Genomic DNA, 13,435 nt, shown 5'->3' with positions numbered 1-13,435 from the left:
CTCCAGTGTGGGTCTCTCCTTTCAGCCTTGACAACAGGCCCAGAATTTTTCTTCTTGTATTCTTGTTTAGAGTTTTTAAGTAAATGTCACCAAAAGGAAAATCTCATATTTTCTTTATAATATCAATTTTCCAAAAGACAAACAAGAAGACCAAAATAATTTCATATCCTAAATATGTGTGGATAAGGTATGAATATTTTGGCCAAATAACCTCAATTCTTCTGTTAAAAACTGCTTCCTAATATCCTGTTATCAGTAATTGCAGCTTTATGGAATATGAGTAAGTCTGGAGGGTTTCCAAATCAATAACGTTCTTAGTCCTTTTCAAGAGAAGTTGGGGGTGTGTCATTAACCCTTCAGCCATGTGGGAATGGAATAAATAAGACTCCTTGTCACATATAAGACTCCGTGTCACATATCATTCGACACAGTATTCAGGTAATTTTCTGGGGATAGCATCTAGTACTTTTCAGTGTCTAGGGCTCTGAGCATAACTGAATCTAAGGTCTGTTATATCAGCCTCAGCAGACTCTGTGTCCATTGGTCTTTTTATGGAATTTTTTTTCCTTAGTTCTTATAGTAAGTGGAAAAGTGAGCCAAGAGTTAAAAGATTCAAGATTCTGGTCCAGCGAGGGTCTTCATTGAGGATCTGGTTAGTCGCAAGAGACTGAGCATGGCTGCTGGTAGTTAGGGGCTTCAGGGACTATGGCAGGAAGCAGGTGTGGATCAACCCATGATGTTTCATGTTCCAGGGCTGCCATTGGGATGCCAGAGGACCCTGCACCATGAGGAACACAGGAGGTGGGAGGTACACAGGAGGTTGCAGGAACTCTGGACACTGAGGACACACGGGAGATAGATCAGCAGCACCATCACTGAATGGACCTGGAAAGTAGCTTATTCCATGAATGTAGCCTAGGATCTTGTGCAGGGACTCTCCATGAGGAGAAAACCCAGGCTCACTACTTGGCTTCTCAATACAAATGATCCAGGATATATCTAGCAAGCTCTGCAGCAGGTGGAGACATCTCTTCCACATATTAGTCCTACCCCTCCAATCAAGACGTTTGGAAATGGATTTATGTTGGGGAAACCTGCTGCTAAGGTTGTAGTCCTCAATGTCCGGATAGCTCCAAGGGGCTCGGCGCTATATGGAAGGACTCCCCTTCTCAGTGGGGGTCTCCTGCTGTCTGCCTGACTTACCTGGAAAGTGCCACCAAGCACAGATGCCTGACCTTTGGAACATGACCTTTGGCATAGTTACCTGGAGTAAAAACTACCCCCAGGTTTTTTCTATATGATAATTAGGCATTACCCAATAGTCAGATGATAGGAGACTACTGCCACATGTAAATAAAGCATACTATGAGCACCTATCAGCTGACACATGGGCTACTGCCTCCACACTATATTTTCCCTAACCCCCACCAAATAAAGGGAGATTTTTCACTGAGTCTGGACCTGTTTGTATCACTGAACCTGCCTCCCTGGGAGAGCTTTCTTCCGTCTGTGCTCACTGGCCATCCTGACCCCGTTTGTCGCTTCTTCTCCATTTGTCTTCGTGGACCTGTGGCCAATGACCCATGAGGGAAATGAGAGACCCCACAGCTGGTGCCCAAAGTGGGGCTCCTGGAATGCACAGAGTTTGTAACTATCCCCTTTCCCCAAGAGGGTAGCAGCAGCTTTGCCTTAAGCCATCCCACCCTTGAGGATCGGCAGTCTCTCCTCTTTTTCCTCCTTTTATTTTCAGTCTGTCTTTGCGTGGGACTGTTAAAGTTGAAGGAGAAATTGAGGCTTTCTGATCAGGGCTACTCCCAATGTTAGCCAAAGGCTCTTAGCCCTCTTAACAGACCCCAACTGCCCACATGGGTGTAGACAAGACCCCCTAACTATACACCTTTCTAATGCAAAAACCCGGTAATGCAAGGACCAGTTAATTGCTTTTAGAGTGGTCACCAGATCTCTTAAATTTGCAGGCAGGCTTGTGCTGTGGACTCCTTGGAATCCCAGGAGGTTTGATCCCAGGCATGTTCCTCTAGGAATCAGCGTTTCACCCCCCTTTCCTTTTCTATCTTGAACAACACCCCTAGAAATAAAATCCCCAAATTTCTATGGGATTTTTATACAAGCTTTGAATTCAACTTCTAAAATAACAAACTTCCTAATCTGTTTTGTTATCTTGCCCCCGGGGTGCTCATGCCCAAGCTAAACCACTTAGGTGAGAATTTAAATTAACTAGCCTCTGGACAAAAGGGCACTCCAGCTTCAAGTGCCCCATAAATAAAAACAGAGGATTTAAACCACAGGTGGCCGTGGAGCACTTAAAGAATTTAAGGTGGCTTGTGCCATACAAATGGAAAAAAAGATTTTAAAAAGCAATTTTTTCCCATATACCTTTTAATGGGGAAGGGGCTTATCAGAGGACCACCCCATCTCTCTCTCTTTGCTTTATCTCGGTTATTGCCTTCGCAAGGGTCTGGATACGGTTTGCGGGCAACTGAAGCCTCTTGGTCAGAGCAACTACCGATATTGGCCGATGGCCCCCTGCCCTCTTTCTGGACACCAACAGCCCGACTGGGTGTAGGCAATAACCTTTACAACTATCCTAAAAATATTTTAACACCACAACCAGTTAAAAGTCACAAGGACAGTTGCCAGTCTTTTAAATCTGTGGCTAGGCTTGTGTTTGTCAAAGCATCTCAATCCCCTGTGGCAGTCTGCCTCGGACAGGTTGACACCACTGACAACACTTCCTTTCTTTTTTATAATGGGTAATTCAGCATCATGCCAAAAAACCCTCCAAATTCGCTCCCTTAGGGTCCTACTTAAATCAAGAGGACTTAAGATTTCCCAAAAGAAAAGCTCAAGATTTTGGAATGAAGTATTTCAATTTACACCCTGGATCCTGTCGGCAGACATTTCTGACCCAGATATCTGGACCAATGTTGCCTATCTGGCTCATAAATAGGAAATCCAGAAAAGGCACCATTTGCCCCTTTCCTTCCTCCCCATAATAGCTGCCATCCAACAATGTTTAGGAAACCCACCTAAGGCTGAGGAAAATTTACTAGCACCAAGGGATAATAAAGGGGAGGGTTCAAACATTGAAAAAGACCCTAAAGATTGCCCAACAGAAGATTCAACAGCCCTAAAAAATAATGAAAAAGACTCTAAAGATTGCCCAGCAGCAGATTCGAAAGCCCTAAAAAATAAAGAAAAAATTCCTGAAGATTGCCCTGTAACAGATTCAACAGCCCAGAAAATAAAAATTGACCAAGTCAGACAAAAACCACCCATCAACAAAAATAACGTTTACCCCCCCTTTTCCCCCCACAAATCCTCATGAACTGATTTAACAAACCCGGATGTTAAAACCCAGACTTCAAAAACTCCCAAAGGTTCCCAGATAAATCCCCCTCCCCCTTCACCGCCGCTGGGCCACCTGTGGCACCACGCCCCACAGCCATTAAACAGCTCTGTAACCTCAGGGATAATGGGAGTTATTGCCCCCAGAATCTCCAGACACAATGGCCTCAGGACCCAAACACCCCATCGGTAGGAGCTTTCCCCATTAACCTACAAATAACAAGGCAACATCCATTGGCTTGGTACCCTCTCCTGACAACAGACTTAAAAAAAATACGCCAAGCTGTCTGTGAGGAGGGGATCCATGCTCCATGGACAAAATCTATACTACAAACCTTTAATACTGCACTCCGAACCCCCAAGGACTAGAGAGATATCTGTAGATCCACCCTCCCCAGTCCATTATTTGTACAATGGGAAGCTTTATTTAGAGATGAATGCCTAATGCAGTTTAAAAGAAATGACATATGTAATCAACAGCTGAGACAGCAACAAGGGCAAGATCCACCACCTGGATTCACAGATTGGAATTATGACCAGCTTTTTGGCCAGGGCAATTTTTCCACAGAAGTCCAGCAGGCGGTGATTTCCGCTGGCTGTTTTAAACAGGTCCACTTATGTGGAGTACAGGCCTGGGACTGCTTAACCCCCTTGTCCACTGGGCCTGGAGAGACCTCCTCATTAACCTTCCTAAAACAGAAACCAATTAAAACCCTCACAGACTTTATACTAAGAGTACAGACCAGTTTTGATAAAAAAAAAATAACAGACCCTACAGACAAAGCAATTCTTTTAAACAACCTTGTCTGGAAAGGGAAGACCCCTGAGCACAGACAAGCATGCCAGGGACTAAAAAATAAACATTACGACAAATGTATTGTGGCCACCCATGACATTGGGACTGCCAAATACCAGGCCTCCTCCCTTGCCCAAGCCTTTGTAGTTACAACCCAATCCAACTCAAAATGCTTTAAATGTGAAAAAACAAGACACTGGAAAGAAAATTGCCCAAAAAACGGTTCGGCTGCCATTTGACCCTCTAAAACCCTCTGTCCTCACTGTAAAAGAGGCTTTCACTAAAAAAGAGATTGTAAATATAAATATGACAGAGATGGCAAACTTTTGCCACCTTCAAATTCCTTCCAGGGCAACCCTCAGCCCTGCTAACAAGAGGAAAGCCACAAACATTATTGGTAACCAGTATTACAAAAAATGCCCATCCAAAAATTAACCATAAAAATAAACAATAAACCTTTCAAATGCCTCCTTGACACCGGGGCTGATAAAACTCCTTATTGCAGGGGCACGATAAGACCCCTGATTGCAGATATAGCCACAAATCTCATAGGATGAGATATCCTAAAATACCTCAATGTAGTTCTTCCCAGTGGATCTGAAGGAAAATGCCCTCAAGTAGATGATCATACGAGGTTCCTAAAACAACAACAACAAAAAACCAATCCTAATGGCCATTGTTGATTACCAGACTCCCTGCCTCGACTGGATCACCAAGAAACCAGTCTGGGTGGAACAGTGGGCATTACCCAGGGAAAAATTACTCATTTTACAACAACTTGTAAAAAAAAGTTACAGCTGGGTCACATTAGGCCCTCTAGGAGGCCATGGAACACCCCGATTTTTATAATAATAATAATTAAAAAAAAGACAGGGGCATAGTGACTGCTACAAGACCTCAGAGCCATAAACAAAACCATAAAAATATGGGGATCCCCCAAAGAGGCCTGCCCATGATCTCTGCCATCCCCCTTAATACTCTTCTGTTAGTCCTAGATATCAAAGACTGCTTCTTCTCCATCCGTTTACACAATAATGATTGCCAACATGTTGCCTTCTCAGTTCCAAAAATTAACAGTTCTGGGCCAGTTGATCGATATGAATGGCGAGTTCTGCTATAGGGTAAGGCAAATAGCCCTACAATATGCCAGGAGGCTGTTGCAAATGCACTGGCACCCCTTTTTAAAAAGGGCCTACATGTTTATCATTACATGGATGGCCTCTTAGTCTGGCAAGATGAGGATTCCTCTCGAGAGGACCTGAGAGATGCTATGACAAACACCCTAGAGACAAGATGTTTTATGATAGCCACAAATAAGATATAATCAGTTCCCCCCATTACCTTCCTGGGGACTAAAATAATGCCTATTACTGTTAGGCCCCTTAAACCTATCCTGGATATCCCCCATGCCCTTACCCTTAATTCCCTTCAGAGCTTTTTAGATAACATTAATTGGCTAAGGCCCTAGCTTCCCATCCCCACAAATCAATTACAGCCACTCTTTGATCTCTTAAAGGGAGACAAAAACCCAGCCTCTAGACGGTATCTAAACCCAGATGCCAAAAAGGCTCTCCAAATAATTAACAACCACTTCCAAAAGGCATCACTAGCCAAATATGACCCCAAGCTGCTGCTTCAACTCTTAATTTTTAACTCCTCCCCCCACCATGGTGGAAGCAATTCATTAGCCACATGGAGTACTAGAATGGCTTCACACACCAGTAGGGGGTGCTGCTCGTTTTCTTACAAAAGTAGACACTCTTACATCTATGATTCGCCAAGAAAGAAAAAAAAACCCTACAGATTATAGGGAAAAAACCTGATATGATACCCTCATTATCCCCTTCCCGTTATCAGATGTGCAATGGCTCTTAAAACATCATTCCTCTTTTTCAATTAGCTTAATAGGCTTCCCAGGACAAATTGATAATCACTATCCCAAAGATAAATGGATGTCAGCTATTCCCGTACTTCGCTGGCTCCCACCTCAGCTCTTCTGCCACAAACCCATAAAAAATACTATAACAGCCTTACAGATGGGAGAAAAAGGGGGCAACATTGGTCATATATGAGTCCCCTAATGACCCCCCTGTGATATATTTTCAACCTCTATCTGATAAATCTCCACAATTTAAAGAGCTTTTTGCCATCTATATGGCTCTTGATAAGACTGATAAACCCTTCAACCTTTATTCTGACATCATTTATGCTGTTAATTTGCTCACATGGCTCGGTTGTTCCTTTGTCAAAATAGATGGCAACCCCCCTCACCCCTGCTTATTAAAATTTCTACACTGTTACAAAAACGGGTAGCTCCATTATTTGTCCAGCATATCAGGTCTCACTTCTCTCTCCCAGGTCCTCTTACTGAAGGAAATGCTATAACAGAGGAGGTAGCCACTGCTGGGACATTCTCTGCCAGTGTAACATATACCCAGAACCTCCACCATGCCACCCATATTAATTTACGAGGGCTCCATCTCAGATTCCCCCACATTCCCCTCAGAAAACTTAAACACATTGTTAAAACCTGCTCTTCCTGTGCATTAATGATACATACCCCTGCTATACAACAAATGGGCACCAATCCTCAGGGGCTAAAATCTAATGCCCTCTGGCAACTTGATGTAACCCATGTCCCCCAATTTGGCATACAAAAATAAATATTTATAACTGTAGACACTAACTCCCACTTCCTTTGGGCTACTGCCCAAACTGGTAAAAGTTCAAAAAATCTAATAAATCACATGCTCTCATCCTTTGCCATCATGGGCCTCCCTGCACAACCAAAGACGGATAATGGCCCAGCATTTACCAACTAACCATTTAAAAACTTTTGTGAATCGTGGAAAATCACCCATCACACTGGCATCCCATATACCCCAAAAGGACAAGCCATTGTGGAAAGGTCACATAAAACCTTAAAAGACCAACTAAAAAGACGGGCTCAAACAACATATTCTCCCAATATTCAATTAACATTAGCCTTGTTTACCCTTAATGTGCTTAATGTATATCAAGGGTCTGAGGCCCCACCCCATGACCCAACACTGGGCCCAGACACACCCCATACCACCCATCATGGTTAGATAGAGGGACCTTCTTGATGGAATCTGGAAAGGACCAGATCCATTGCTGACGACAGGGAGGGTATTTGCTTGTGTTTTTCCACAGGATCAACCAAAGCCTATCTGGGCTCTAGCAAAAAATGTTCGGCACCTCCCCGGCCACAAAAAAAAAAATGTCTTACATGACCCTGTCAGAGACAAAGAAAAGGAAGAGGAGGAAACGACACCTGGAACCACACTGGCTCACGTGGAAACAAATCCATGGTCTGGTGGAGACTGCTCATGGCAGATGCCCCGCCCCCAGCTTCTTTGTCATTCTCATGGCCATTTTTACCCTGCTTAACACCAAAGCTTCAGCCAGCCCCACCACCCCTCAATATTATGTTCTGGAGATTTTATGTCAGGGAAACATTTCAAGGAAAAAAAAACCAAATAATGGGAACTGCAGGCTGCCCCTTAGTGGTCTGTCAAAGACCCATAGAAATCATAATATACCCAAATGCTAGCAGATACAAAACTATCGAATATGTTTCCTTTCCTTTCTGACAGATCCATCATGCCTCAAGGAAGTTGATATCTATGGGGGCTGCCGCTATTTCAATCCCTGCAGGTTGGAACTAGGATTAACTGGGGGATATCAGGGTATAACAGGACAGGAAAGACCCATCTACCTAAAGGATAATAAGTATCTCTATGGGAACCATGACTATTCCCTAACATATGTTGCAGATACATGGGACGATCGAGGCGTGTTGGAGTAATGGGAAAGTTCTACCCAGGTGCATTCTCTAGCTACCCTACAGCTGACTTTCATATCTCTCAACAGCTTGTACCTGCAGCTAAGCCTGTGCTAACTCATCATAATATTATTCGGCAGGAAAAACAGAGGACCAGATAAGATCAACCATGTCCTGGAGCAAATACATTCAGTGTGTTGTTAACTTTCTTCACTTCACCACCCACCGTAATGCCTCTGTTTCTTTTGTACATCCAGCAATAGACCTTTACTGACAGCAGTACCAGTTAATAGCACCCTTCTTTACCAAAACAAAAAAAGATTTCACCAACTATCATCTGATGGATATTCCCTTATTCGAACAACTGGCTAACTATCCAATTTGCATTTCCAGCAATAGTAAGCCTACTCATTACAAATGCCTCACTGACATTACTCTCTCCAGGACAGCATGTGTCTCCCCTCCTCTTTTTCTATGGTGCAAAGGAGAAGTCCAACACTGTGTTAACTCCTCTTTGTCCACCTTTTGTTTGCCCGTAATGATTACACCTCAGGTGTACCTATTCAAGGAAGAAGAGGCTGCCCTCCTTCACACCCACCAGCGGAGAGAAATCTTTATCCCTTTGCTAGTGGGACTCAGACTTGCCCTCTCCCTGGGTGACAGAGGCACTACCACTGCTGCTATTATACAAACCCATCACCTGGCAGGAGACTTTCAAGACAAGCTGGACCAGGCAATGGCATCCACGACTGACAGCCTCGAGTCTCTCCATTGACAAACAAAGTGTCTTGCTGGGGTTGGGCTCCAAAACAGAAGAGCACTGGACTTAATAACTGCTGAACATGGCAGGGTGGGGGATGTGTGTAGTATTGGGAGAGGAATGCTGTTTTTTCGTGAATGAATCAAATGTTGTTGAGACCAATGTTATTACTCTCAAAAAACTTCGTAATGATCTATTTTTAAGATTTCAACCCACCGAAGAAATAGGTTGGTTTAGTAACCCCTTGTTTTCATGGCTCCTACCCTTTGTTAGCCCCCGACCATACTGTGTATCACTTTGATGCTTGCTCCATGTTTCATACAAGTTCTTCACCGACAAATTACTACCATTGCAAAAATTACTACCAAGCAGGTCATGGTCAATTATCAAACTTTGGATTCTCCCAAGATAGATGAGTTGGCTCTTAAAGCTTGTGATGACAATTCTCCATTGTAAAAGAAAACAGGGGGAGATGTTGGGGAACCCTGCTGCTAGGGCTGTAGTCCTCCATGTCTGCATAGCTCTAAGGGGCTCGGCGCTATATGGAAGGACTCCAGTTCTCAGCGGGGGCCTCCTGCTCTCTGCCTGACTTACCTGGAAAGTGCCACCAAGCACAGATGCCTGGCCTTATTTGGAACATGACCTTTGGCATAGTTACCTGGAGTAAAAACTACCCCCAGGTTTTTTCTATATGGTAATTAGGCATTGCCCGATAGTCAGATGATAGGAGCCTATTGCCACATGTAAATAAAGCATACTATGAGCACCTATCAGCTGAAACATTGGCTACTGCCTCCACACTATATTTTCCCTAACCCCCACTGAATAAAGGGAGCTGTTTCACTGAGTCTGGACCTGTTTGTATCACTGAACCTGCCTCCCCAGAAGGGCTTTCATCCATCAGTGCTCACTGGCCATCCTGATCCCGTTTGTCACTTCTGGTCCCTTTGTCCTTGTGTACCGATACCCAATGACATATGAGGGAAGGGAGAGACCCCACAGATTTAGCTTTCTTATAGATCTTCCCAGGGTGATGGACTTTACACCCAACACTTTTCTACTCCTGCAGAAAGACCCTGACTTCCCAACCACTCCATGGTATAGGAATAGCACCTGAAGGCTGTCCTGCTTCCTGGTTTCCATTCTCTTCATTTAGTGCCAGGGCATTGGGCAAACTTCCATTCTATGCTGCTGTCACTTTCCCCTCTTGTGCTGAGTCCTATTACACAGTGGAGTAGGAACCGAGCTGACTGTGTCCTGATGGATAAGCAGAGACTGTAGTTGAGAGGAAAGAACTGTATTTACTCCTTGGACTTCTGGAAGTCTCTGTTTCTCTGGAATTTCAGCTCCTGTTAACAACCAGTTTCTTTTCACCAATCAACCTGTCTCATAAGACAAGCCATTCGAATTTGTTTGTTTTACCTTGGGAAATCTCATTTGTATACATGTATATAAAATTTGTTCAATATACAGCTCTATTTCCTCATATCTGTATAAGAAAATATTAAAATTTTAATTTTATCAATATTAAGTATTCTAAAATCAATGCATGGTCTCACATTTGCAGCTATTATTTTTAAATATATGTGTATATTATACATTAAGTATATGAATGAATATACAAATAAAGAAATACACACACACACACACACACACACACACGCAGACATATCCAGAGCACAAAGGGGTAATAATGGCACTGTATTGCAAGATATAGGACAAGGATATGTGATGGTAGCAAACAGAAAGTACAGTGATGTACATACATAAAATATGAGTTTCACAATAGCTTGGGTTGTTAGTAAAAGTGAGTCAACTAAAATTTCTTTATGCCCTGATTTTTGAAACACAGATAAAGTGAAAATAAAGGTAATAATCCCTGTAAGGAGAAATGGAAATACCCTGGTTGGCAAATGATTCTAGCAAGCTCAGTGCTCCTATGGACTCCTAGTGAATACAGCCCAGACACAAGCATACTTTGATTTTATATCATACATGTCTCTTGCATCAGAATGAAACTCACTATTTGCACATGAGATAGGTGTTATATTTTAGTGTCACAAATGTGGAATTGGAGAGAAATAGCTAATATTAGATGTGTCAGTTAATGCAACTGAAAAAATTATATTTGGTATCCCTGAAGTCTGCAGTAAAGGGCTAGTAAGGGCTGTTAAATTTCCATGTGCTGACATGAGAAGACTTCTAAATTAAAAACTGGGTGGAATATTTACTCAAACATATTTGTGTGGGACAAACTGTTACCTTAGCATCTCCTCAAGTTTCACTATACAGCCGGGATGATGCTGTTCAGGTGGCCTCAGAAGTCAGACAACTCTTACCAACTGTGGACATTTGTGGATTAGGAAGAGTAGAAGAGAGAGCTCCCTGTCACCATGGGTTTTACTATCTATAGCACACCAAAGCTAATTCAGGCATGCAATGTATTCTGCTCATAAGACTATCTGTTTGTGTGAGATCACAGCACAGGCTTGCTTGATCTTGTGAAGACATTCTCTCAGAGCCTTTTGAAAAAATATCTATTTGGCTAAGATGACATCTAGTGCCATGACTGTATGTACTCCTCAAACAAGAATCTTGTCTCTGCCTAATAGTAACAGAAAAATACAACCTAAGTCATTCAACTAGGCCTGATCAGTACTACTGCATAGTGGTAACTCAGTTTTGCCATCAGAGTTTCATTTCTCAGAGCTTCAGGAACTGAAGACAGCCTCGAAACATCACTTTTATCTGTATCACATTTACCCTTCTCTAGAAATTATCTATATTTTTCCAGAATAACTGCATATTAATGAGAATTCAATTCCTATATCTCCTCTCAATGCAAATACAGTCCTCAGAGTTTATTACAATATGTGTTGGGAAAACCCCTGTGACCAGGGGTTGTATACTGCCATTTTTCTAAGGACATAATTTCTGTAGTTGACTGTTATATTGAATCTGATACAAAATATGTTAGTGACATGTTCAGAGTGTGGAATTCATAAGATGTGTGTAGACACTCCAAAGTATTCAAGAGCAACTGAGATGATAAATATGTATAAATCTGAACAAATAAATGCAGAGAAAGAATAGTACCATGATGCCTTTGTAGCTAGTGGAGAAAAAGAAGAAAGAAAACCCACAGAAAGTTGGGAATTGAAAGGATCATTACTCAAATGTATTTTATAAATCAAACATTTTCATGATATCACTTAAAAACAAAAACTAAAGAAAAAAATTGTTTTTTTTCACTTATAAAAATACAGAGTTCAAGACCAGCCTGGGCTACATAGTGAGTTCCTGGACAGCAGCTCAGCTGGGGATACAGAGAGACCCATCTAAAAACGACCAAAAAAAAAAAAAAAGGGATACTGAGCAACTTTTAACGCACGTACACATTAACAGATTCTAGTTTGTATTTTCAAGTTCAATCCTAAGCACTGCTAAGCACTATTGTGCTGCATGAAATAATCCAACATCACATATATTTTCACAGAAATATATAATTTTCTAATTTAAGCTATGTACTATTTCATGTATAATATGCAAGTAAATCACATAAATTACATAGGGAGATTCAGGATCCATGAGATATGTGACCTTTTCAATGCTGTGCTGAATCAAACTCAGAGTTGAGCCACTTATCCTAAGCATCTAGCACTACCTGAAATCACAGTGTGATGTATGGAGCATTTGAGAAGCTGCTGCATGTATAGCAGAGCAAATAAGCTACCTTTCATGATTTCCACTCTTTTGTTGGCTAGTAAGAAATGAACATTTCATTACACTTACAAAATCAACTCCCAGAGTCTCAGGTGTTAAATATTTGGGCTATGGACATCAAGATTCAGAAAAAGATTTATGGAAAGGCAATTGGATCATGACCATGACTTCATAGCTGCTCCTCGATTCAGCCATGATTGGAAGAGAGTAGGCCACTGATGTACAACATTGAAGCACATATTTTGCCTCTGCCCTTGGAGAGAACTTCTCTATCTCTACCTCAATCTTTGTTCCTCTGTGTCTCTCCTTCCTTCCGGATGAGAACTGTCCCCTCTGCCACATGGTTACCAAACTCCTACATTTTGTTTCTCTGTAACCCATATCAATAGAAACAAACAGATATGTATCAAAAACTGTGTAACTGTTAAAAAAAAAACTATTCACTTTACTTCATATTTCAGGTCTTTTGTCACAGCAAAGAAATTTCAATCACACATAACCATTATGAATTTCTGTCTGTAGTCATCTGTTTCTCTACATATTCTAGAAGGTGCATATACATGTAAGCACCCCGTTATGTTGTCTTAGTCTGAAAAGAACTTTACTCAGAATCTCACAGGTTTACACATTTCTTTCACTGTAAAGGAAAATCCAAATCCAAATCCATGTGTCCAAATCCATTGTGTTCCACAACGGGATGGGGGTAGATGCAAATTAAAAATAGTGACAATTTTTAAATACATCAGTAGTCATAAATTGGTATTAAAATGACAAGGCCAGGTAATCTTCATTATATTTATCATAATGTCTCTAATATATTATATTATCTCTAATAAATAGATCATGCAACTTACTTGAGAGTAAGTCTCAAAGAAACAGATCTCTGGGAAAATCCAATCCACAGATTTACCCAAATTTGATAGATTATCCTTGTATTAGCCTTCTCTTATCATATGTTGAAGGAGGTGAGAGTTTCTATTTGGAA

This window comes from Nannospalax galili, unplaced genomic scaffold (genome assembly GCF_000622305.1).
Source record: "Nannospalax galili isolate Female #2095 unplaced genomic scaffold, S.galili_v1.0 scaffold1518, whole genome shotgun sequence".
NCBI classification, from domain to species: domain Eukaryota; kingdom Metazoa; phylum Chordata; class Mammalia; order Rodentia; family Spalacidae; genus Nannospalax; species Nannospalax galili.
This window is presented reverse-complemented; position numbering follows the sequence as displayed.